The sequence below is a fragment of the Pygoscelis adeliae genome, unplaced genomic scaffold (assembly GCF_000699105.1).
Source record: "Pygoscelis adeliae isolate BGI_AS28 unplaced genomic scaffold, ASM69910v1 Scaffold78, whole genome shotgun sequence".
Classification (NCBI taxonomy): Eukaryota; Metazoa; Chordata; class Aves; order Sphenisciformes; family Spheniscidae; genus Pygoscelis; species Pygoscelis adeliae.
The window spans coordinates 3,041,285-3,068,343 of record NW_008825409.1 but is presented as its reverse complement, the minus strand read 5'-3'; the positions used below and the strand labels follow the sequence as shown (position 1 = coordinate 3,068,343).

General features: G+C 40.6%; 1 protein-coding gene across 1 annotated transcript in view; it reads left to right on the top strand.

The window, feature by feature from the left end:
- The window catches only part of FHOD3 (formin homology 2 domain containing 3), a 377,261-nt gene that overhangs the window by 217,237 nt on the left and 132,965 nt on the right, over positions 1 to 27,059 (top strand). The window lies entirely within an intron of this gene.

Sequence of the window (27,059 nt, the reverse complement as noted above, 5' to 3'; positions counted from 1 at the left end):
GTGCAAGATGAGAGAGAAATGGTTTGCTTGGTATAGATCCTAATTTTCTATGGAACAGATAAAAGAGACAAACAAAAAAGGAAAAAAAATATTGCCGTGTCCGTGATTATTTTAATTTTCTAATGCACCTAATGGGAGAGGGATGGGGGAGAAACACGACTGTATTGCTACTTTGCAGATTAAATTCTATCTAGATTTTCTTGACCAGAGCACTTCAGCTCTCGGGTCCTTAAGCTCCTTTCTCCCTCCCCCATCGCCAGCCCGAATGATTATCTCCTTGTCCTGGCTCAGTGCCTGCAGCTGAGGAATGCAGGCGATGTGCTTTGAATAGTTTGGTTTCAGGTAGCATCAAAGTTGCTTTTTCATTATTCTTTGACTGTCTTGGAAGAGATCTAAGTCCCTGCCTGTGCACCAGAAGTTAACCGAAGGTATGGCAGGCTTACTCTCAGTGTGGTGGGACAGCTGCTTTATGCACTTAAAGGTCGTTTTGACTTCCTGTGAAAAATGAACCCCTGGAATTTGCAACGCACCTACGGTCTAATCTGCAGCCCTGCTATGCTGGTGCCTTCTCCGCAGCAAAGGCGGCAAAAAGTATATTAACGCTGCTGAACAAAAAAGGAATAGCGAAATTACCAATTAAGTCTTGGGACAAATCCCTCTAATAGGATGCAGGAGGAATACAGCCATTCAGCTGCCACAGCGGCGACACATGGTTTCTTGCCTTCTCAAAAGCTCTGACCAGGTTTCATATACTCAGCAGTGAGGTGGTTGAATCTTTTCCACTGATTTTTTTTTGGATTCTATAAGGGTTTTGACCCTTTACTGTTACTTGCTCTGCTCTATTTGCATAGGGCTGCTGGCTCTGTGGTCCTTGCTCACTTCAAGTAGTGTATTATTGCATGTGCTTGTCCACTGCAGGACACATGTTCAGCAGAGGACCTTAGGGTCTGTTACACTTAGCACTGCAACAGCTATAACTTTGGCACCCGGCTCCAAGTTCACTTCAGGCACCCAGAGACACTTCTGTATGGGGATAGGGGAAGGGGGCGGGAAATAAAATTTGAAATTAGTGAGAAAGGAGGACTATAAGCAATTTACTGAAAGCCTGTCTAGATTGTTGTTATTATATTCCTTACTATTGCTAGTTCTGCTGCAGTTTTACCCTTCTAAGCATCAGTAGATGCTTACATAGATGGATTATCAGAAGTTGCTGATAATTTTAGTGCTGTGGTCTAAATTTGCTCCGAACAAAGTTACTGGGGAGGTGATTAAAATTCCAGCACGTGACTGCACTAGTGCTGCTGCCCTTACACTGGGTAAGAGGCACCAGTGGTTGTCAGGGTGAGGAACTGGCAAGCGGGAAGAAAGTTAATCCTAGGTGACTCATTTGTTAGTGGGGAGAAAGCCTCCTGTTTCAAATTGGTATTATACAGGTGTTAGGCTGGAAATTTGAAGTTAGCAGTACCCTTCTTCTGCCACGTTATTTAAAGAGAAGAGCATTATCAGCAAATCCCAGGTTCTGAGGGCCACGTTGGTCCGTTGCAAGACACATCCAACCATGTGTGACCACGCCAATGTGTGCCAGTGGCCTGTCACAGGCTGGCTGTAGACCGCATTCCAATCATCAATGGCTAATAGATCGCCGGCATAAAACATTTACAGCATAATCCCAATTTAAATGTACATTACTACTATTTCATCATTAGTTATATAGGCAGCAATTCATCAGTCTTTCCCTGTTTAACAAAGCATTCAAGTATGTACTTAATTATAGGTGTATGGTTACACGCTGTTGGCTTCCAGAGAACTTCAATACATAACTGAGGTCAGCAGTGTACTGCTGTAGGAGTGTAAAAGAGGGCTATAGCAGGGCCAAGGCTCTGACCATCTTATAGAGGCTGGAAGTTTCGTAAATAGGAAATATCTAGGTCAACCAAGTTTCCTTTTAGCATTCATTGGTAGCATGGAACATTCGTGCAAGATAGTTTGCTTTTTAGAATACAAAACTAGGAGTCAATGAATGTTAGTTAACAGTGCTTTCAGAATTGCTCCTTAATTTTTACTTCTTTTTTAAAGTGGGTAAAATAACCTATCAAGGATGTTGCCTTAACTGACCACATGCCGTAAGACACACCTTGATTCAACCCCACAGCATCTGGGAAATAATATTTCACCACTTTCTCAGTGTTTCTGCCAGCTATATGTTTCTGCTGCTGAAGTTGGAATTAAGTTTTTACATTGTATTGCAAGTTATATTTAGCCTGCTTGTAAAGGGACCTGAGGCATTTGTTCATGCTGGCAGCTGTCACCCTAGAGCCCCATGGAGCTCTATGGTTGATCACCGGCAGGTAGAGTCTCGGTTTGATGGCGATGGCGAGGACTGTTGGAAAACTTCTCTTACCCAAAACAAGGGACACCAACTCAAACACATATATGCACTAAGCCGTATTAAGTCCTTAATAATATATTTTTTGTCTGTTAGCATGTATGAGATGATATATATTATCTTTCATATGTGTTGGTATTCCCTCTGACCTGGTAATAGAAAGTGTACGATACTGTATCAGTGCCTTACCCTCTCCAGGACTAGCTACAGACTGTTTCCAAAAAGAACCAAATGTCTTGGAAAAACCCCAGGTCCACCTCTATCGTCCACTAGAGAAGCAAACGTTCCTTTGCATCACAAACCCATGGGCTTTTGCCACTCCACCTCAGTCTTCAAAAGGCACGTCTAAGGCATTAAGTGGTCCAAAACCTGCATCTGGTTTCACCTTTTCTTTCCTCCCATTTCTGACTGCTAGTGATAATGATAATTTTTTCCCATTTGATGATCCAGGCTGTTCTGATTTCCCCCAGGGGAGCTAAAGCCCCTTTTTGGCATTGTTTTTGGTGGAAAGTAATCCATTTTCAAAGTGGTGCTGGGTAACCTCAGAAGACTGGATGGAATGCTGGGCCCAGGCTGATACAACGAGGTTGATTAAAGATTCCTATCTCACATCTTGTTTTAATTTTTTTTTCTACTTTGCTTCTGTCTGGGTCCTAGATTGTAAGCTTAAATATGAATTTTAACTAGCAAGTTGTTCTCTGTGCCTTGTGTGAATCTTTTGCTTCCCTTGGTATTGAAGTAATAACTTTCTGAATGTTTTAAATGTAATTCAATCCAAAAGAAGAAAAAAATCACTCCATTCAAACAGAACGTAGTTGTAGTGGCTGATTTTGTTGATTTCAAAAGGAAAGTCTGGTAGGGCTGCTTTTCCTGCACGGTGCCAAGTGACATGTTAAAAGATGCACGTGGTTGGTAAGTCATTTCATGAGAATTCTGAGAGAAATAATATTCTTCGTCACAAAAAGCACTAAAATTGTTTTTACAAGTGAATCATTTTAGGTATGTAGAGGTAAGTACTCAGTTTAAGAACTTGATTAAATCAGTCTCTGTTTCTCAAGTCATTTATGCATGTGCTCAACTGAAGTCATAAGCAGAGCAGAGAATACCATATAACTTGAATTTGTGCTTTTCTTTTCCTCAGGAAATTTCTCACCATATCTTATGCAAATGGCTATTAAAGTTGGTCTACAAATATATATCGATAAGTGGTTTCAGGTTATGGAGAAAATATAAGGGGCTTAACACATATGAATAGGACTAAAAATAGTAGCTTTAGTAGTACTGAAGCCCAAAACATGTTAAATTAAATCACCGCCAAAACTGGATAGTATATTCTGTTTTGAGGGTCTTGGAAATATGATCTATTAATTTTTCTGGAGATGTATTTTTAAAATAATTGTGTGTATGGGTGGCCTATTCTGAGTTAACATTGCCTGGATGATGAGAATGCATATACATAGGAATATGCCTGATCTTTGTGAGCAGGAGGTTGCACTGTAGATGAGCTTTATTCTTCATGTATTTGGAAGGTGATCTAGAAAAGCTGGCCTGCTAAAAAAATTAAGCATCCAGGAAAAATTACACAGCTTGGGGACCCAATCTGCTGCCTCGATGGTTAACAAACTCCGTTGCAGCCTCTGACAAATGAGACTCCACATACAGCTAATGCTCAAGCTACGTAGACTGCACCATCTCCCTTACATCCAGCCACAACTCTGATAAGCCTGTGGTTTTGTTCTGTTTTCAGGTCTGGCCCAGGTAGAAATGTGAGTTAGGTGTCAGTGTTTCAGGTTCTCAGGCTCCTTTGCTTCCTGGAAGGGTTCAGAGAAAAGCTGAGATCTCCCCTCGAGCCCTAAAATCAGTGCAGTTTCTTCCATGTGCTGCCCTGCACTTGAGACCTTGAGCTGTGGTGAACAGGTACAACTGTTTCAAGTTCAGTGAAACTGTGAACATTCATGTCAGCTTAGCAGCTGGCTCTTAAATTTAATCCGCTATGCATTTGGCCATTGAACTATTGTTGTGGAAATGGTTGTGTGAGGGAGAAACAAAATTCTGGATTTATAGGAACTTTCCTACTTCCTGCCTCTCAGGGCTTGAGCCAATGCTCACTGAAGTTGGTGGAGAGCTTTCCTCTGTCTTTCACTCAGAATCTCTAACGGCACTGCTGCATGAACAGAGTTTATTTTGAATTGTACTTAATTATTGCTTTGAAGATAAGGATCAGGATGTTGCAATAAACTTGGAATAGGATACGCCAGCCAGTGCAGACTACATTATGCGCTCGCTTTGGTCTGTCCAAGTCAGCACACAGCTACAAGTGCTGTTCTTCTTTACCAGCCGTATTTGTAGGTGGGTTGCAAAGTCGTTCCATCAAACCTGAGAGTTTGCAGTAGTCCAGTCCTACAGCAATAACTACTGTAGCTCCATCTGTTGCATTCACTTTGGAGTATTTTGAAGGGAGAAATACCCATTCTTCTGTGTTCAGAATTAAGTATCGCCTTCAGATTAAGGCGATACAAGAAAACACACAGTTCCCCCCCATCATATCAGAGATCTGATTTCAACTCGTTTGAAGTGGAGAATGAGAAAATGTAATGATTAACTGCCAACAACGTGGCAAATGTTCAGGCCCAACTTTTCATTCAGTCTCATCTGTTCAAATCTGTATAAGAAAATGTCCTGTTAGCAATGAATGAAATATGTCCAAATGTTTCCAGAAAATACCATGCATCTATGTGGATGTACAAATTTCTTGTTGTAAATGAAAGGCATGAAGAAAGAAAAAAGCAAGTGTTATACTAGAATTAGGTAGAGGAAAAAACTGAAAAACAACCTAAAAATCTGTGCTAATTTTAGAATTACCTTGATCTCTCTCACTAATGTAGTTCAGTGTCACAGATCTGTTACCATTCACATTTGTGAGCAAATTATTGTGCCTCAAGCCCTAGCTATTAGTATTTTCTATTAGCTACTAGTGTTTTCTAACAAGCATTATGTCCAGCATTCCTGTGAAAGGAGAAGGTGCAGTTGGAAAATTTGTCCGTATTGAGGGATGAGAGTAAAGAAAATGGAGCCTACTTTTTCCAGCATGCTTGAAGCCACCAATGTGAAAGGTCTTTGACTACAAGATCAATTGCCTGAACAAGAAAAATAGAAAATTTTCGACCATAAGTTGTCAGATGGAAAAGAGTGAAGAAATATGAAAGAGTTGCTCCAAGGATAAAAAGCAGCTGGTTATAATCCAATCTTATAGTACACACCTGAGATTTTTATGCAGAAATCACACTTGGCCAATATAAAACACATTGCGGTCATTATGCCAAACCTTTTGGAATAGCTAAGTTATCATTTTGCAGGGTAGAAATATCATTAGTCCTAAGTCAGGAGTTTAGTAAGCTGCATTTTAAGGAGTGTTTTAAAATTAAAATAAGCAGTTATGTCTGAACCTTTTCTGGAAGCACTGTTTCATGATCTCAGATGCATGATGTTTCAGTTTGCAGGGTTGCCTGTTTTCTGGTCTGTGTTGCTCTCAGGTGATACAGGGATGTATCTTTTCTGGCAGTGGCTATGGTGCTTGGTGGAGGGCATATGTGGGCTGTTAGAAGGTTTTGATGAAGAGCAGGGAAAGCTCTTCTGGTGCATAGTCAGTTACTGAAATGCCACCAAACTCAAATTTGTTACCTCAGACCTGTAGCGAAGGTCAAGTGATGTAGTTTTTTAATCTATTTAGTAGTTAAAATAAGTGTATGCGAAAAGTTCAGGTAATGCTTCACAATGAAGTACTCCCTCTGAATTTCCCCATGGTTTTTTTTTTATCATAATCATTTCCCTTTGTTCTGGTCCACTCAGTCATGTCGATGTCTAATTATGTGATATTAGCCATTATTAGCACTGTCGCAGAACCAGGATGTGGGTTGCGCCGGTAGGTGCCTCTTCATGTAAGGCAACCTGGTAGGAAGCCATTTGGCAATCCTTCCTCTCTCTCCTGAGCCGTGTTCTCCAAGACTAATACTTTGTGCTGTGAAACTCGACAGCTTCTGACATTGGAAGATTTTGGAAGTAATTTTCAGTCTGAAATGACCTCATGGGTTATCAAATGTAGCTGTATGTTAAACTAGCTATTTTGCCAGTCTATCAGATCTCTGAGTCTGGTTTACACACTTACACTCATCAGTAAACGGGTATCAAAAATCAAAGTCCTAGGCTCATCTCAGTAGCAAACACCCTTTGTACTGTGTCCTTGTATCCCCATAAGCTCACGTGCCTCATTTCAGCAAGCCACTGGGCAAGCGCTCGTTGTTCCTTCCAGGTGTGATCAGCAGATGTACTTTTATGCAGTGAGGCCTTGAATCACGGGGAGTGGGGCCTGTGTCTGTGTCACGTGTGGTACATGAGATAAATCAGTATGAAAAATAAGAAAACAGACCATAGTGAATGGGTATGTTTCCAGAAAGTGCTGAGTACCAGCACCTCACCTGTACTTATTGATAAATTGTTAGATTGTTCCTCTTCCCTCTGCATAGTGAGACCAGTATAAGAAGCAAACCTGGCATCCAGGTCTCCTGAGGCTTAATTAAGTGTCCTGAGTTTTAGACAGAGCTTTTGGTTGTTCTGCCAACAGAAAGGGGACGGGGGATGGGGGCGGGCGCTGAGATGACTCCTGCAGCTTTGGGCTTACTTTACATATTTATCACAATACCCTACGATATTCATTCTGTGACAAGCATAGTTCAATTAATTTATAGGATATGGGTAGGACGCTTTTGTTAATCGCTTCATTTTTCTCACTGTTTATTGGAGTGTTTATTATTTCTCACCTTTGGAGACTCAGACTTTGTTACCAAGTTGGTTCTTCCTCTCACCTCTATTTTGATGACTACTGAATTGTTATTAAAGATTTTTGAGAACAACTGTGCTGTTGGTGTGGATTCTTTTTACAAGATTTTGCAGAAATGCAAGTACAGTTTGTGAGGAAACAACACCAGAAATTCCACACAAAGTCTGTTCAAATTTTTGGCAGTGCAAGGATCTCATACTCCTCTAAGAGTATGAATTGAATCCGCTGTGTACTCTGTGTCTGCTGTGAGGCATATAGGATCCATATTTTTCTGCAGAGCTGTGCTGCTTAATCTTCCCTCTCAATTTTTTTACTGAATGTCCTATCTTTTTGGAAACTCCTTGAGACAGAAACTGAATTAGTCAATACAGCATTGCCTTTATTTTTCTTGTTAAATTCATTTTAATTTTCTTCTTAAATTAGTCTCTGTCCTGGTTGCCATATATATAGTGCAGTAGTGGAATCCTGCCTGCAGGAAAGAAGGTGGTATCCAACATTTCTCACAGCATCATGTAAATTGGATCCGAGACAGTTCAGCCAACACAGCAGTTAATATACCAGTGTTTCACTCATATCTTAGCCTGGAAGAACGGCCCAGCTAGGGAGGGAGTCCACACACTGGGAGACCCAGGCTGAATCCAGCTTCCAGGCACATTCTTGAACCAGTTTCCAAATCCCTTTGTGCCCCGGTCCTTCATCTGGAAAACTGGTGTTTGGATTTTAGAGCCCTGGGGGAAGAACATGAGGGAGTGGAGTGACAGATTATATGTGTTGAAGACAGATACGTAGGTGAAAGTTGAACCTAATACTAATTGTTACCATATCTGTCCTTCTGGCATCTCTCAAAAATGCTTGTCATTCCTTTATTTAGATATAGTTGTTCTTTAAAGCAACAGCTACTAGCTGAAGGTACTTGGATAATAGTAAAGAATACGCTGTATCAAAAATGGAGACCACCAAAACATATATGATAGCTTTATATTCAGTGTGTAGTGCACCCCAAGGAACCTCTGAGTTGCAAGCAGCTCAGGTCCCTGAAGTTACCTCACCAGGTTATTGCCCTAGGACTCATCATGGTTACCTCATGGATTTTACGTTGGTCTCTTCAGTTACAGGACTAGTTCTTAGGAAGGAAGATGTCTGGTAAAATGTGTGGACTTCAATTACTTTTCGTAAGATCAAGATCAAGGTTCTCTGATATGTTTTCTTTCTTTTTTTCTCCACAGTCCTCTAGTAGTAGTTTATACCATATAAAGTCTTTTCAGAATAATTTCCAGCATACCAGCAGGTTCTCTAGCTGGCTCCCATGATACACTGAAATGAGTCTCATCTGGACGTGCTGTGTACTCTCTTTCCATATTCTGATCCTCTTTGATCACAGCAATTGAACAAGGACTTCAGATGCTTCCTGTTTTGCCCCCTCTATCTCTCTACTTTTCCTTTTTGAAGACCACACTAATGAAAAACAAGAATGTGGTGTTCAATATAAAAAATACTGTTAATGCCTCAGCCAGCGTGGAATTTTTATAGATCGGTCCCTTTTATTTTTGAATTTCCTCTTATTAAAAGGCACAGAACTGTAGCAAATGTATGCTTTGTCTTTTTTGTTTCCAGCAGTGTGTAGCTGCTTCCTTCTTTAGTTTAGTAATAAAATGAAAGCATCCTCTTCAGAAGCCATTTTTTCTCCACTGCACTTTAAATTTTACTGTGTGGTTGTCTAAGCACCTTATTGTTATAATTTTGGAGGGAAATGCAATTCTTTGTTAACTCGCAGTTTGAATACTTCCCCAGTCGAGCTTTGCACATATGGCAGCCTTTCTTGCAGAATGTAAATAGAGAGAGTAAAATGGGACAAGAAATCCCTGCAGGTATTAATGTATGGGATTGCCTCAAAATAATTAATCGTGTGGGTGGAGTTTCTGTTCACCCTGTTTTGCTTTAAATAGAGAGAATAGAATTCCACTTCTTCATATTTTTTTTCTCCTCTGTGTCACTACCACTTTTTGTGGTCTGCAGTGCTCTACGCTCAGGTTGCTTCTTCTTTTTGTCTTCCTCCTCATGGTCTAGCTTCCCCATGTACATGCTCTCCTCATATTTGCTGTCTGTTGAGCCTCTCTTCCATGCACGGGGGAACTGTAGAGCCCCACCGTAGTAAGGATTCTCTGTGGCTGTAGGGGGAAAGAGGTGGCAGACCACCTGAAGATAAGTTTGCTCCTAGATCTGTACTGCCTGGTGATTTGCTCAGATGGACATCTGTACTAGCTGTGGATCTGATAGTGAGATTTGTGCCAAACTTGTTTAGAATCATGATACACCTCGACTTTCATCACTGGGCTGCATGGTGTCCCTTCTCGTTTCCTTGTCATCCCCTTCTGATGTGAGGATACAACATGAGTGACCAAGTTTTCAGTTTCTGCCAGTTGAAGATCTAAGTTCAGAGCAGAGCATCAGACAGAAAATGTCAGTTTGCTGAGTAGAAATTGCAGTACATGTCACAGAGGATAGCCTTGCCATTTACTAGGGTGGGTTTTGTATAGGAACAGCAAGCACTCAGAGAGCGGCCCAAGGCGTTGGGCCATGGGACAGGATCTGAAAACTGAGTGCAAGATTTTCCTGACGTCATCACCTGATGTAGTAATACTGCAATTACTCATCTGGGGGGTTGTTTTGTTTTTCTTCCCTTTTGCTCAGAAGGGTGGGTTAGGATTATTCGTCATCTTTGGCTAAACCGACACGAAGTTATGTGGAACAGATGGACATCACCAGGCTGCCTTTACCTACAGGTCATTAGCAGAACATGTTTTGACAGGTCTGAATAATTCAATCCCAGTCTGCACCAGTTATGATACTATGGAAGTTAAAGCACTGATTGTCCTGCCATTTCAGTTTTTCTTTAGTTCCAGAACAAAAATGAAGCCTAAAAAAGCATCCTTCCCATTACCTCCCCTTTCAGAGGGTTGCCTTCTAAAGTTTTTACAGTAGGTTGCCTTTCCTTATGGAAGTATGTTGCGGTTTGAGAGGAAAAAAGGGTGATATTTCACTCATTGTTGGTGCTTCAAGAGGTTTTAGACTTACCCTTTCCTTTGAAACCATGCTTAATTAATAATTTGTGTGTCTGATTTAATTTTAAATCCTCTTTGTCGATAAAAATAGTTTGCATAGTTCGCTTAAATGTCCTGTATCTTTAGAACCAAAGGGAAATGAAAATTTGGAAATTTTTAGAGTAGATATTAATACCTCCTGCCTCCCTCTGAGATTCCTGCTTTCCTGGATGGGTATGGGTGCATGCAGATGAATGCTGACACACGTGCATTTTCTCTGACTGCTCTGAAGAAGCAGTATCATCAGTGGCGGCCATCGCATGCCTGCAGCAAGTAAAGAACAAGAAAAGGAGACCAGGCGGGACACATCACGTACGACCAAAGCGCAGAAAATACTGCAGCTGTTCTCATGTAGAAGGAAAAAAAATCAGTGAGGGGAACAAAAAAAGCAGGCTGCCTTTTCTGCCTTAGAAAAGCCATCCCACAGCACCACCTAGCAGACACGGATACGAATAAACAGACTGGAGCAAAATGCCACTGGGAGAATACGATGTTGAGCAGGACTGCATGCTTTAAAACAGCTGTTCCACCTAATACCTAGCACAGGTCATTGATACGAAGCGAGTTGTACTGTCCTTCCCTCATACAGCTGTTACCTTTTAGTATCAAATATTTGTAGCATGATGCAGCTAATTAATCTCTCTGCATATTTGATGAAACACATTTTCGGTTTGGGGGATTTTTTTGTAGTTTGGAGTTGTGCCCTTTGGCCCCACGTATTTTTAACGCACCTAGCTTAGTTGGAGTGACGGCATTCTCAAATGTCTTGAGATTTATTTATGTTTTTGTCTGCATTAGTCCAAGGTGCCAGAGGGGAAATCGCCCAGCAGCCTGCTGAGGAATACTGCCAGAGCACGGATTTCGAAGAGCATGGCGAGCACAGCCTGGTCCCACCCCCACAGCTGGGGAAGATGTGTTAGAAAATAGTTAAGCTGCAGCTGCTGGCTGCCTCCGTTTTTAAAAGTAGTCTTCGTACATGTTTGCTTTTCTAGGGGGACCAGAATCCGAGCTTGCTTTTGGGCTGCAAATGTGAAGTATTTATTTGTGAAATTGTAGCAGATTTCAGCCTATGGCCTTTACTTTGTTACTCAATTAACCTTGCTCATCTCCCTACTTTAAATTGCCTTTTAGCTTTTGCCCTACCATCCTAAACACATGGGTATGAAAGGCTCTGGCAATGCCCACTTGTGGGAGGCTGTCTAGGAGCTCGAAGGAAATATTCAGGTTTCAATTAAACAGGAGATTTCGGAGCACAAGTTGTACTTGGTTATGCTGAACTGGAGCAGCACTGGTCCTCCTATGAATTGTGCTGTGGATGTATGGGTTAGAAACAATTATGACTCAGTAATGGGAAGGAATTGTAGGACTTTCAGCTTGCAAAGGTTTTTAGTTTGGCATATTGCATGCAGGCAGATCTGCTTTACTACTCAGAGGCAGCAGAGAGGGATCTCTGGCAGGAAGACTGAAATCCAGTCCCTTCCACATTTTGAGATCTTATTTTCCTGGTTAAAGCAGGAGACTGGCTATTAAGACTCTTAATTTGCTCTGTAGCATTGGGAAAATGATGACTACTACTATTATTTATTATTATTATTATTATTATTATTATTATTATTATTTATTATTATTATTCAGAGCCAAGAACTGTAAAACTAAATCTATATATGGACACCGAAAATATTCTTTCAGATATTGTGAGACGTTTTACTTTTATGAAAGGAAATGTGCCTATGCAGTACCTTGGAAGATTAAAAGAATACTTTTTTCTGGTATTTCCATGATCACCATGATAATACCTTTCATGCCCTTCACACAGTTGCTCAATGATACTTCTCATATCCTTTATGGAGCTATTTAGATGTTTAAGTAAATGTTCCTTGAGAGCCTACCATGAAACATTTTCTAAAAGCAAGAAAAATAACACCAAAAGTAAGAGTTTGGTGTGATTTTAGTACTCTAAATACACTCACCTCTTCAAAAATTGTAGTCTACTGAGCTGAAAGGGTCAAATCTCAATTACATTTTCTTTTGGCTAAATCCATAGGAACCATTCCCATCAGACATTACACAGCTACCGCAGCGCACTTCAGTTGAGCTTTCTGGGATACAAAGGATCATGTTCTACAGCAGTTTATTTTACTGCTTTTGTGAACTGCTGCCCCTCGTTAGGGCATCACTGTATTTACTGATTTTGCCTACAGTTACTCTTGACTTCAGAAGAAAGTGGAAGTAATCTGTTGTGGTTACTTCAGGAAAAAGAAAGGCTTGGGGTTTTTTTTTCTTCTCCTCTCTCTCTCCTTCTTTCCAAAGAACTGAAACAACAGCCCAAAATTGATCTATGATGCAAGTCAAATCACTGCTGATTATGATCTCATGCTTCTGTGGGTTCAGCTCTTTGAATGACCATGGCAATTACTTGGCTAAGATCTATACAAGTCCCAGATGCTGAATAATTCTCAAATACTACCTCTCAAATATGTTTCATTCTGACAATAACAAAACTGAAATGCGCATTAAATAGTGCCACAACAAAGGCACATCTGACTGTGCAGTGGTTTGTGTTTAGTCCTCAGGTTCAGAGCAGGGTACTGGGAAGGGTCAAATGAAGAGAAATCTGGTCTCTGCTGCTGTGTTAGCTGCTCCCCTGTCCTGGTCACCACTGCCGCAAACCTACCTGTAGCTTAGTAGCTACAGCCTCCTAGGAATATACAGGCATATATTTGATTTCAGTTATCTTATTGCATTGCTGTTTGATATTTTTAGACTTGTGGCAAGAATGGTCACATTTCAGGTGAGTTTGGAGCATGCTTCTGAGGTGGTACTTCTGAGGCTCTGTTATCTCACTTGGGAGATAAGAAACCTGGTCCAGGTTCATCTTTGAGCTGCACATGCAGATTTCCAGGAAAGCAGGCTGTAGGGAGAGTTGTACACATACACGTGTGTGAGCTCAGAAGCCGTGCTGGACCTGTCAGTTTTGAAAACGAGTTTCTGAGCCTTAAATACTTGTCATAACCATGTTCTGAGTCTGCTGTATAGAAAACATGTTTCTAACCCTTTTGGTCTGCTGTCAGACTAGACCAAAAGTAAGGATTGCTGTCACTGTGGTGCTGATGAGGAACTGAAACACAAATTCTGTGAGTCATAGGAGGTTCGTTAGCAAGCCACTCAGTATTCTCTTAAGTGCTTGGGAAAATTAAGTCACTTAAGCTACAATATCCCAGTACCGTAATCCCAGACCACACCGGGTGTGCAGAGAACTACTAGAATCTCATTGCATAAAAGGTCTTGTCTTCAGGTGATTTGTGAACTGAAAAGTACGTTTTGGGTATCTGGATGGGCATCTGAATCTTAATGCATGCTCTGTTATACCGAAATTAGGTGATCACTGTGATCTGGTGAAAATAAAAAGTGTTATGGATCTTTTTGCACCCTGATGTCCCTTTCAGTATATGTGTGTTTGGGGGGCGGGTGGATGGGTGTGCGAGAGAGAGACAGAAAATAAGTTGCAGATGCCAGGCTTTGAAAAGCGAAGAGTGCTTTAAAATAAAAATCCAGGGGTCTCCGTTTTGTTATTCATGTTCTTGATATAGCTGTTATTATTTATTCACATTTAATCATTTAGACATGGTCTTGGACAGCCAGCTCTAGGTGGCTCTGCAGGAAGCTAGACAAGGTGACCTCCAGAGGTGCCTTCCAACCTCAACTGTTCTGTGATTCTGTGAATCACCGAAGGTTCCTCCTCCTTTTTCTGCTGTAGGGATACCCACATACATATGCCTTATACTATGAAGAAAACGGTAAAACCCAGATCTTTTTTATGGGTCATAACAAAGAAATTGACTTTTAGTCAAACTAGAGTTGGGATCTGGACATGGTGATGAATCTGGACATCAGAGTCCCCTCAAGGATGCTGATGAAGCTGAAGTTGACATTATCTAGCCTGCAAACCTTTAGAACACAAGTGAACATGAATGTGATTAGAGTTAACCCCAACTTGGCCTTGGGAAGCCATTCCCATGTTACCAGGAGGAGTGCTGTATAGAAACACTTTTTATTATCCAAACAGGAGTCCGAGGGGTCTCTTTGCATCTCTTTCTCCTTTCTGTGATTCAAAACCAAGCATATAACTTTTCAGTTTGTATGTTTGTTTGATTTGCTGTAAAATTGAGGGTGGTTGTGATGAGTTTGGTTGATACAAGTCAGAGGAAGGAGGTAGCCTGAGATAGAGAAATTACATTATCTCCTTGGAACACTGAACTTTGTATCTCTTCAAAAATAGTTATCACTGTGATGTGAGAGAGCTGTTGCCTACCATAATAACATCACATAATCTTGCCATTCTCCAGCTGTATGCAGAAGTTGCATACCTGCTAGCATTTATGAAAACCAAAATTTAAAATATCTCCATGTCTGTCCTCTTTCAATGAAGGAGGGAGTTTGAATAATGTGAAATTGCTAGGGCTGTGTAATTCAGCAGTGCCTTAGCTGATATGCAGTGACTTGTGCCCCCATAATTAAGGTTTCTAAATGCTGGCTGTGTGGAAGATGCTGCCACTCAGCTCAGAAACCCACTACATGGGAAGCTGGGAATGTGTCTAGGCTCAGTTACATTTTTGGTTTCGTTATGGAGTCCTGTGGATGTAGAAAAAAGCATCTGGACTATACTGATGATGTGAATTCGATTTGAGGATAGTCACCTTTTCCAGACTTGGGAAAGCTGTGACAAATAAGTGATTGCTGGAGAAATGTGACTGCTTCCATCATGTTTAGATCCTCCTTAGAAAGCAGCTTTGTTCATTAACTTTATTTGGCAAGTTGTCCAAAGGCAAATAAATGGGTCTGGTTTTGCAGTCAAACCACTGCTTCTGGGTTCCTTTTTGTGCCTGATAATACTCAGAAGTTTGAGAATAGAGAAAAATTTTCAGTCTATACATACAATGAAATACTAGTACTCTTACCGTTCCAGTAATAAGTGGAATATATACATATATATCTCCTTTCTCTAGTTTTACTTTATTAGTTATTCTTTCAAGAGGAGTTTGTGATGGGTTTGTTCCATGGTTTTATGTATATTTGTTCTTTCAACAGATCTATTATTTCAGTAGTTCAAACCTCTAGTATGTTGCTTTTTAGGGTGCCTAAAAAGGATAACCTGTTAACAACTATTTGCTTAAGAAAGATGTTGTGATAGATAATATATTATAGTTTGGACTCTTTATTAACACACTATCGTCAACCACTTCCACACATTTTATACATAGGTTGGTTTGATTTTGGATTTTTGCTGTTGAAATGTTGTCCGTGAGATTGTCCAGTGTCACGAAAGGACTGCCAACCATATCATTAAACTTACAGGGGTTTTCAGGTGAAGTTATTTAAACACAGCCATAGTTTTGGTATTTAGTATGAGTACTTTTTAATGGAACTGTTGAAAGAACAAATTTCACGTGCATAAAACCACTGAATAATAACAGAGGAGTTTTCCACTGTACTTGCAGACTCAAATACTTTTTTTCCCTAGGGCCCTTGAACTCAACCTTGATATTATTTAAACGGGACATCGCCAAGGCCACTAACTCTAGCAAGTTGTTTCATGAGCAGTAGAACTAATGAAGCAATTTATCATCTTTGTTCTCCTCCTTCTTTGCTTTTCCCTTCCCATCCTACATGCTCTTGGTACCATCAGTTCTGCCGTGTATCCCATGCCTGTCTTTGGTACAGCTGGCAGCCTGTGGTGTGGCTGGTGAAAGGCTTCATGAAGACTAATTTTCTAGCTGGCTCCCTTTCAAAATGGCTGGAAACTTCCTTTTCTCTGATGAGAATGCTGATTTGGGGGTCTTTTGTAATGCAGTTTTCAATTTGAGTAGGAACATAGCTCAATTACTGCAAATATGACTGAATTCAGTGGGCAGATCCCACAGTTACAGGGAAGAGTTAGTCTACAAGGGAACAGTGGGAGGGATGGCACAGCTCTCTAAGGAAACAAGGGTGAAAATGGAGTGCTCCTCATGACTGTCGTGTGTTTGAGTGGGTTTAATTTTGTAAGGAGGCTCTGAGAGAAGGTACTCTGATAGTTTCCTTATTTCTTTGTTTTCCTCTGGCTTTGACCATAATTCAGCAGAGCCACACATTTTATTGGTGATGACTTTCACAGGCAGGGACAGGGTCACCTCTGAGCTCCACCTGAGCCACTGAAGTTTTGAGATGCTGCTTTGTACACAGTTCCCATATCAAATGTACTGCAGGTCTGAAGCTTGTGAAGCACTCTCTGCTGGTGTCATGAGGAAAGTCTTTATTGCATCACCTACAGGCCAGCCTGTATAAATCAGAGGTCTGGCTATGATAGGAGGTGGGTCTCAGAAGGAAGTGGTTTGGTATGGAAAATTGATGTGGAGCAAATGGACTTCCTTCTACATAGTTTCTAATCACTCATGAAAATGTTACAGTAGTGATTTAATCTTAAATCTAAAGCCTGCATTTGGAATTTAAAGTATTTCTGAAAACGCACATTAGTCAGATATTTATTTGGAGGCTTAAAAAAAGGAAATGAGATGCAATGTTACATCTTCTATTTGCCTTTTAAGTTCACAGTACTTCAGCTTTCCCATTTGTAAAATGCGGTGAGTTGCTGCCCGCTTCATAGAACTGTTGCATGACTTGATTAATTGTAGATGGCTTTCAGGTCCTTAAATGCAGATCATGAGATACGTAACACATCAGTAACTTATCTTGTATATTTTGAAGTATTAGCAAGTTATCTAATCCCTTCTCTCTTGAAAATTGATAGCCTTTTGTCTTGAGTACAGTGACATTGTATTACATTAGATGCCTTCACAAACCAAAATGTCACTCAGCCGCATAATGAAAGCTAGAATAGTGTGATATGAAGGGGATTTTGGAAAGGGGAGTGAACAGAAAGTCCTGTCTGCAATTAAGTTTATAAGAAGCCTTTTCCTCTCCCAGTTTTTTGGAACACAGCTAAGGAAATACCAGCTTGGCCCTGCCCAAGGAAAAGAAGTTGCTGAAACTGCCGTTCTCCCAAACCTTTCCTGTTGCCAGAGGTTCAGCCCAGTGACCATCTGTTGAGGACAGCATAGTTCAAGGCTAACATCATACATCGATGTAGAGGGTTGGTGGGAAGGCTCAGCATGCAACTCTTCTATCATTACAAGAAGAAAAAAAAAAAAAGGTGCCAAATGGCCTCAATCATATTTCTCATATGTAGGTACATACACCCTCTTCTTGTGATCGATTTTAGTTTGCAGATTCATCTATTATGTGGAATTCTAATTCCCTGTCATTTCATATCTTGTTACTTATTACCTACTTATCTTCTTATTACCAAAACATGAAAGATCACTGTTATGTCTGTTGCTGAACAGATCATCAGGGTAGTGTTCAAGAGGGACAAGGTTTTTTCATTCATTCTGCTCATCAGAAATGCACATTTTAATAGACATATGACTAATTCCTAAAGACCCCTCTTGTTTAAAAATTGGGACATACTCTTAAACTACTTTGTCTGTGACCTATAGACCTTAGGGTCATGCATTTGCAGTAACTACCAAAAAACCGCCTAGTCAGACTGTATGTTTCCAGATGCTAAGTTGCATTAGAATGATGTTATATACGTCATAGTATTTTTTTTTCTTTTTGCATAAGGCTAGTTCAGTTTGTGCCCAACGAAGGTTATGTTATCTAATGAAAGGAACAGATTTTACTAGACAATCTTACTCTATGATCCATAACATGAAAATGCTTGAAAACCCTTGCTATATGTAAACAATTTGAGGTGCATGTTTGTAGAAGAAAAAAGAGAAGAAAAATGTCTGTTCTTTATCAAAAGCTGTTTGATAGCACATTACATACTAGTATGAGTTTTAGCAGAAATTGCTTCTCACGTTACTGTCGTTTCTCTCAAGCTAAGTGTTTTATACCTTATTTAAGATAATATAATCACAATCCTTACGCAGACACAGAAGGCAGGTCTAGATGTACTGATGGCGTTCATTTGGCTGGAGTCCTAGAAGATACCAGTGTTTGGGAAGGGTTAATAAAAGCATCAACAGGTTGAATATGATGAAACTGCACAATTTGTAGAGAGAAAGAAAAGAAAATCTTAGTTGTAAATCTTTACAAGTGAAGCATAATTCCTGTTCTGGACACAGGCTGATGGCAAATTTCCAGTGAAATATTTTTATTTTGTGTTTTGCAATGGAAAAAGCTAAAAATTTAATTGAAACCAAACCCTTCTGTTTCAGCAATTTCTGAAACAGCAAAAAAGAATGACGCTCAAAACTGGGGAATACCTAATAGCACTGTGGTTGGGGCCCTTGGCAAAGGTGTTATGACACCATCTCAAAAGTCACCTGAGACTAAAGAAGTTTGATCCTTTAATGTCCTGTAATTTCCATGTCTTGTCCCATCCTCCTTTCTGGCTGAACAATTATATGTAATTTTCACGTAGTGAACAGTTCTCACAGGAGACACCAAGGGGATCGGTCTGGTTGTAGGGAAGGAAAACAAGAAAAGGCTTCTCTCACTTTGTGTTTTGTTCTGCGAACCTGCGAATGGTCTTCCATTCATCCTGTCGTAAAACAAAGAAAAATGTCGTTTTAGAGTATTTCATGGGATGAGAAAGTCACTTCCCCACCTCATGGGAAGATAGTAGTTGGTATTGCAAAAGGAGGAGAGGGGAACACCCGAGAAACCCTGTAGCATCTCCTGTCTCATTCCAGGATATGCAGCACTTCGATTTTTAAACAATGTCTGTATGACGTGGTGATTGCTGCATGAGAAATGTAGCTACATCATTAGTTCGTTACAAATGGCTTAATACAGGGCCGATTTCTAACCCCAATATATTCTTTTAAAGCTCCCATCAGAATTGCATGTATTCATCCAAGGGCCGCATTGGCCTATAATATGTTTTGTTTTGTTGTATGAATTGCCTGCTTCTGTGTACAGATTTTTTTCATTCTTCCCCCTTCTGCTTCTGAACCATGATTGATGATGTAAATAATCATTTCCAGGCATGAGCCTTTTCTTTTTCCTGTTGACCAGTCACTAATCACTACTTGCTCATCCCTGTGTTTTGTTGGTAAGCCAGATGAATTTCTTTTTAATGGCCTTCTTTCTCTTCATGTCAGAAATCTCACCGCAGATAAATGACAGATACACACCACATATGTAACAGTGCGCAGACCTTATAATAATTATCCAGTACGTTTACAAAGTTCTGAGAAATTTCATTTTAAGAATAATAAATGCATGCATTTCTCTGCCATCCCTAGCATTATGCTCTGCTCTGCAGAGAGAAAAGCTTAAAGGGACATTCAGAATTAAAAGACTTGTTTAATTGATAATTTTTTAGCTTCTCACACCTGAGCATATAGGGTTTTTCATCTCAATCTAACTCACCTTTCTGCAATGTCCGCGCATTCAGTCCTGAGCCTGCAAAGCACCTAGCAACAGTTAATTTGCCTTATTTAAGCATCCCTCTTTGAAGATTTGAGCAAAAATGGCTGAATATTAAAATGGGGTCTAGCATTATTTTAATGTATGCCAACTAATAAAAATTCCAATGCTTAAGAGAGACATGGCGTCATACACATTCCTATTGGCGTTACTGGTATATCAGCCCACAGATACATAAATCATTTCATAGTCACAGTCTTAATGAAATAAAATGCCTGAGTGTACACAATATTCAGTACCTAGAATGGGGTATTTACATACTTCATGCATACTGTATTTAACTGTTGCTTCCCATCCATCTCAGCTTTGCGATACCTCCGCGTGCCCCACACCCCCCATGACTTGGGCAGTTGTTGCCTCTCTGATAACAAAGTGGAGAAATTGGCATGTCTTCACTGCAGCTTCGAAAGCAGCTTTTAAGGCCCCAGCACGTAGGAACTCTTTCTCCCTTCTAGAGAAGGGCAATTACACTCGTTTGATAAGTGTTGTGGTGTTCTGTAGGTTATTTAGACTTCTAAATTTTTCATCATTCTCCTTAAAAGAGGCTGCTTTAAAGTTTAGATGGAAAATTAAGCTGACTAGAAACACTTGGCTCAGGTGGCGCAGAAGGATCTCATTCTTCTGATCATTCTCGCATTCAGGAGCTATGAATAGAAAGGAACTGGATTACTAAATAGAGTTGTCACCCCTTTTGGAATGAAGTAATTGACCTCAAATGTCAGTTTTGGAGAAGAGAGTCAGAGAATAGAAAGGGCTTGGTTTGTTTCTTTGTTCTTTAAGGCATTTGCAAATCCTAGTAATAGGGGTTTCCAAATGTTTTACTCCCCAATGTCTTTCTCCTTGTTTGACACCCCCACACCCCCATTCTGATAGGTTTTTGTCTGGATTACATAAACGCTGTACAACATATTTACAAAGCTATTCGCTCTTGCTGTAGACGGTATGGTTCTTTCCCATGTATAGTCACACCTGCATACTTCTGAGAACAGGTGGTGTCTAGCCATCGTATCGGAGGTGGCTCTCCCTGCTTGTGCACCCAGTGCTGGCTGGCTGAAATCAGTACCGGTTGGTTTTCTGCCGTCCAGATGCGAGAAGGGCCCAGTAAGATGTTGGCTGCAGTGGAGACACCCTTGTTACGTAAATATGGATGAACAGCTTGTGAAATACTGAAATGGCATCGTTCCAGAGATTTCGAGAAAATTACTACTTATCAGAAAATACTGGGATGTTGTATGTGTCAGGTAAATTATGTTTCTAAAGGACTGGCTACAGATATGCATCCTTGGCAAAGGGCTTTCGTATGTCATGCACACACATAGCTGGCACTGACTACCTGACTAAGAAATAAGATCAGCCTCCTGCTTTGTACGCATCCTGTTTTATGGATGTAAATACCTTAATTTCTACTGAAGTTGTGCTATGCAAAGGATGCCAACATAACATTATCCAGTTGTCCTTCCTCCTCATCATCTGTTTTCAATATTAGATTTCTGATTTCAATCTGATTTCAAGGTTAGATGTTGCTCTGAGAACAAGGGCACAAGTGTTCCAGGTGCATTTTTATCTTTCAGGGAAAGAAAGCAAACAAACTGGCATAGTTCTGGGATCTGCCACAAAATACAGATACCTTATGCCAGAGCACTAGTAAGATAAGATTGCGTTGCGCGGTCGTTACAGGCAAACCGTGTAAACCAGCAGTAAAACAGTAAGCTAGTAGCAAACAAGTAGATAGAGAAAACAAGGTTTTTCTTCTAGTACATATATTCTTCTAATATAACTACTAGTCTCTGTGTATGTGGAAGTGTGTGTGTGTGTGTTTATATATTTGTAGTTTTACCAGGTGCTGAAGGAGCTTTTTGACCTATTAGCAACAACAAATATGGCAGGAAACCAAAGAGCTGGATGCAAACTCTGGTTGAATCCCAAATTATCATTTGGAAATGTTAGAAGATCTTTTTCATCACTGCTCCGCTACAGAGCTTTTTCTTTTTCTTTTTTTCCTTTTCAACTTTATCCTTGCCCATCTGATGAGCTTCATCCAGAAACGTGTAAGCCAAAGCTGTGCTTTGGTCTGGCTCCCCTGTCTGAACAGGAGACAAAGGCTGAGAACAACAGATATAGAAATATACGGAACATGTAATGTTGTAAGAAATCCTAGGAGAACCTCAACATTTTTTTCTTTATGCACATCTAACTTTTTGATAGATAAAGTAAACTTGTCCTGTACTTATTTTTGATGGCCGTGGCAGTAACGCTACAAGCCCAAGGTGAATGTTGTTAGGATTAAATTTTCTCATGGCAGGTTTTAACTGGCACTTTTTGTGCCTCTTGTCTTCTTTTGCCTGTGATTCTCCCTTGAAAAATACCTTTTAAGGGTATTGAGTCCTGGTAACTCTTCTTAAAAATCAGGGAAAATTATAGATACTCCTTTTAGCATCACACCATTTAATTCTGTCTACTCATTCTGAATAAGGGAACATGAATTTGAACAAGAGTTAGTAGTGTGCCCTTGTGTCAAAGAAGGCCAACCGCATCCGGAGCTGGGTTGGTGGGAGCATAGCCACCAGGTTGAAGAAGTGCCTCTCCCTGTTCGGTGCTGATAACACTGCATCAGGAGTTCAGGGGTCCTGTTTTGGGCTCCTCAGTACAAGAAAGATACTTACCTGCTGGAGCAAGTCCGGCGGAGCTTCACTGTGATGGTTAAGGGGGAGAGCACATGATATATGAGGAAGAGGGAACCGGGTTTGTTCACCTAAGATGAGAAGGCAAGCGGTGTTAGGTCCTTTCCAACTTAAATTATTCTAAGATTCTCTTAAGCTTAATATTTATATTTCCTTTTCCTTGCTTACTACAAGGAAAATATAATATTATAATATGTTATTTTATATATATACACTAGATATTATATACTTTCTTTTTTTATATATATATAAAATCTTCCATTCCAGGAAGATCTTTCCTTCTCTTGTGAACAGAGGGTGGTTTTATCCCCTTGTGAAACGTGAAACTGAGCCGCATTGCAGGTGCTGGCTGTTCCCGCAGCACTAGATCTGAAGTCGGGGGCATCTTCACACCCCACAAGAAAGAAGGGTCTCAGCTTTTCTGTGCACCTCTCACCAGCGGGTTGGACACCCGTTGCACCGCATGTTTCTTTAGCTGCAGCTCCGCCTGGCTGTGTCGTATCAACACAATGAGTACATGGCCTACGAGGCCATGTCCACGCTTGGATTAGGCCTCGGAGGCTTTGGCTGTAGTAAATCTTTAGTTAAAAATCCAGTGCCCATTTGTCCTTTAAATTTGAATAGCAACTATATGGCCCTGAGTTTTTAGTCAATTTTGTTTTCACTTTCTTCCTTTAAAAAAAAAAAAATCCTAAATTTTTGAATCTGAACTTTGCAACTATTGCTTTGGTCTCTAAGTCAATGAACTTTCTGACAACATTCCATGTAAAGGCTTAAGCCTTTCCTGGCAAGTGATTAACAACTGGGACGAGCCCTTCCATGAGACATGAGTTTTGCAGCCTGTTGTGTGGTCTGTTTGGCTGGGTCTGTAACACATTTCCGATTGTCTAAATAGAAAGAGATAAAAAGGAAAGGGACTGCCAAACTCCACTGTATAACGTAAAGTGAGTCAGAGGGAAAAGGTTTATAATTTTTCTTCTTCCTTTTACATTGCTGGCTACATCTTATCTTCAGCCAGAAGATGCTAACATCATTTCCTCTCTATAGATTGGCTCGCACGTGATACAAAAACACAGTATGACTTTTTTTTCTAACTTAATAAAAGTTTTGATACTCAGTGCTATGAAATTCAAGAATACTGATTTAATCTCAGAACTGTTAAAACATCACTTTACTGAGCCAGTGGGTATGTATATTGCCTCAGTGAGCCATCTCTTTTAACAAAGCAGTAACATTTAGGGTGGAAATTGGGAACTAATCGCAACATCCTATGTTTGCAAAGTGATGATACCAGGGCTTTTTTTTTTTCTGAGCTAGCACAAGCATATTTCTACCTCTTTTATTGCTCTTACGACATCTAGTCCTGTTTGAACTAATAGTGTGATTGCCCCATGGATTTTAACAGAGCTGCATGTCTGTTGAAACTGATTCAGAAAGCAGTTGTGTCCATCTTCGCTACTGAACGAAAGCCCAGTAAATCCCAGAAAAGCCTTCGTGAAGTTTTTAACAGTGATTCAAATGAACAGTGATTCACCTACTCGTGAATGAAATATGAAACTTGTTTCTATTGCTCCCATTGCTGTGCCATCTGTATACATCATGTGAAACAAAACGATACCAGTGACTGGCAAAAACTCCCATGGCTTCACAAAGGGAAGCAAGAAAGTTGATGAATTGCTGCTCTTTTTTCCTGTTAAGCAATCTCTCAGTTTTGAGATTTACAGTTATTTTCTTTGCAGTGTAGCTGTCTACTATTTAAATAATTGAAAAGGCATGCCCTGCAAACACGTTTTATAATTCACTCACGAAGATATGAGGATCTCCCACTTTGGTAATCATCATAGTTAATCACAAATGAAATCTTTCTGAATAGCTCTGGTATTTTGAAAGTTGTGAAACAGTCATTCATGGTCTTCATTGAAACCCTTCCTGTTGCGATACCTGACACTTAACGTGTCAGTAGCAGCATGCATGAGCTGCTACAGGCAGGTCAGGCCCACAGGGGGTCGTGAAGGGATCATTTAACAGGTAGGTCATCACATTGGAGGCCACGTAAGAAAATACACCATGCTTCACATAGGTCTTGGCAGCAAGTATCCCTGGAACAGACCTTTCAGAGACTTCTTGGTGCCATGGTGGAAAATTAGAGTTGATTAGTGTGAGCATGTCAGGCTCTGGACTGTCCTTGTGTCTGGGGGTGAAAGGCTATCAGGTGTGTTGGAGGGCCTTTGGCTGGCTGAAGACTTCACTTTCCAAGGGCCAGTGCAGCTACTCGATGATTGCCTGCTTGCGTCAAGAAGCACTATTAAAGCAGTATTAAAATGCCCCATTGTGGGATGTGTGCAAAGGTTGTGTGGGTCACAGGTAGCCAGTAAGTACCCAGTGTAGGCATTGTGTGGCTTAGCCTACAACTGCAGTATTTTGGTTTTGTACTTGCCCAAGGTGTCCAAAGCAGCATGCAGGCTTAAAAGTGCCCACAGGCATCTCAAATGCCATTTTCTATTGAGCAGGAAACAGCGTGTTTTAAATGCAGTTTCTCTCAAAGCTAGTGGTTGTGCTGACTTCCAGCAGAAAGCTGCCACGGTATGTACCTTCACGTACAGACACTTCCACTTCCCAGGGCTGACTGACTATTTTTGAGGAGTCGAATAAGCCCTGAAAATTTGCAGGCTGAGGAAGTGAACATAAAGTGTCCTTCTACTAGTTAAATGGCAAGCAAAACATAGCTTTTCTAATCACTTCTTTTCTCCGGGACTGCTTCTGGATGGTATTTCTTCCTTACACTGTCATCTGTTAGCTTGTTAAGCACAGGAGGTTGACACCTACAGGCAGCACCCAAATAATCAGCTGGCTTGAGCCTTGGTCTGGTGCAACTGCAGTGGTCCGCCCTGAGGCTTTACAAGGTTTGCAGCGTGGCAGATGCAAGGGGCGCAGGGACTAGCTCCATATTACCACAGCTGCCATGGCCAGCAGGCAACAGTTAGAGCAAAGGCATTGCAGAAGGTCCTTCTTACTTTCTGGAAGAAAAAGTGATTTGCAAAAAACAGACGTAAGCCCGGTGTGTCCCCCGCTGATTGCTGTCAAATGGAAACATATGGGATCTTTGCCATTGAGTACTTATGTGTGAATGCATCCCGTTGTCACCATGTGGCCAAGCCTTGAGGTTTTAAGGACCATCAAAGTAATATCCAAGATTTCCTTTCTAGGGAAAGGATCCTGATCAGATTAGTAGGTAGTACACAGGTGGTTATCTGGGAGGTATGTTAATGCTAGAATTGTTTACAGTAATCTGGTAACTCCTGTTTTATGAATTAACTTTACAAAACAAGTGGAAACATGCTGGAAATTCTTGTCTATCAAACAATTGAACTTGATTGCTAAGGAAAATGTCATTGCAAAGCAGAAACAGTGTGGTATTGGCCTGCCAGGCAAATACACAGATGTCCAGTGCAATCGCAAGGAAGTGATTTGTCGGTGTATCAGCAGTGCCTTTCCAAGGAACGATTATGCTGTGTGTCACTGGATTTCAATTTCCTTTAATTTGACTACCCATGTATCTATGAAGTATCACTGCAGCAGTACAACTGCAAATTAGGCTAACCAGGCATCTCAAGGGACCTGGTCAGGTTTGTCACAGGGATTTCCTGGCTGTCAGCCCTAAAAATAACTGATTCAATGATACATCAAGTCTGAAAGAGTCTAGATTCAACAACGGAAGATTTTATGTTGCTAGGTAGTATCATTGCAGTGCATTAAGCTCAATTCAGCATGAGTGGGTAACACCTGAGAAGCTAGGGAAATAACTGGGTCACTGTTCCCACTAAACTCAGTGTTATAGCAGTAAGCTGCAACCTGCATTTTAGCTCATTACCTTAACACGAGCTCTAGTATGTCTCTGTAAGTGGCAATTTGAACGCAGTAGCTTGATGGCAAAAGAGAGAGTAATGACCACATTACTATAGCTGTCGCGTTAAAAATCTTACACGCTGTTGGACAGATTTGTTGCAGAACAAGCTAGCAGAAAAACACAGTAAACTTACAAATACCTGTTTTTCTGGAGCTTGATTCAATCGCAGCAGATGGGAAATTGTGTTTCTGGGACCAGCGGTGTATCCCCTTTTATTTGGCTTTAAATCCATGATTTAGATTGAGGATGTAACAGATCTGACCTAGAATCAATTCTCCTAGTAAAAGTCCTCTCAGCTGGGCATGTGGAGCCCTGCCTATTAAAATGTCATCCTCTTTCTCATCTCCTTTTATTAAAAACTCCAACTATTCCCTTAAGTAATGAGATGTTTTTTCACATACCTGATCATGCCAAGCAAGTCCCTGAAAATTCTTACTCAGCACTTTGAAAATTATCTAATAGTTAAATGGCCCTCTCTGGAAATGAGAGCGCTGTGATGAAACTGATAGAGTTTGGCTATTGATTTCCAGTAGGTCTGCCATATATCGATATCGAGTCTTTGCTGAGTTCATACTCCTGAGGATGTTAACAAATTAGTTTGAAAACTTACAGACAGAAAGCTCAGTTCACACATGTTTGAACAGAGTGGGATAGTTAGAGATTAAACACT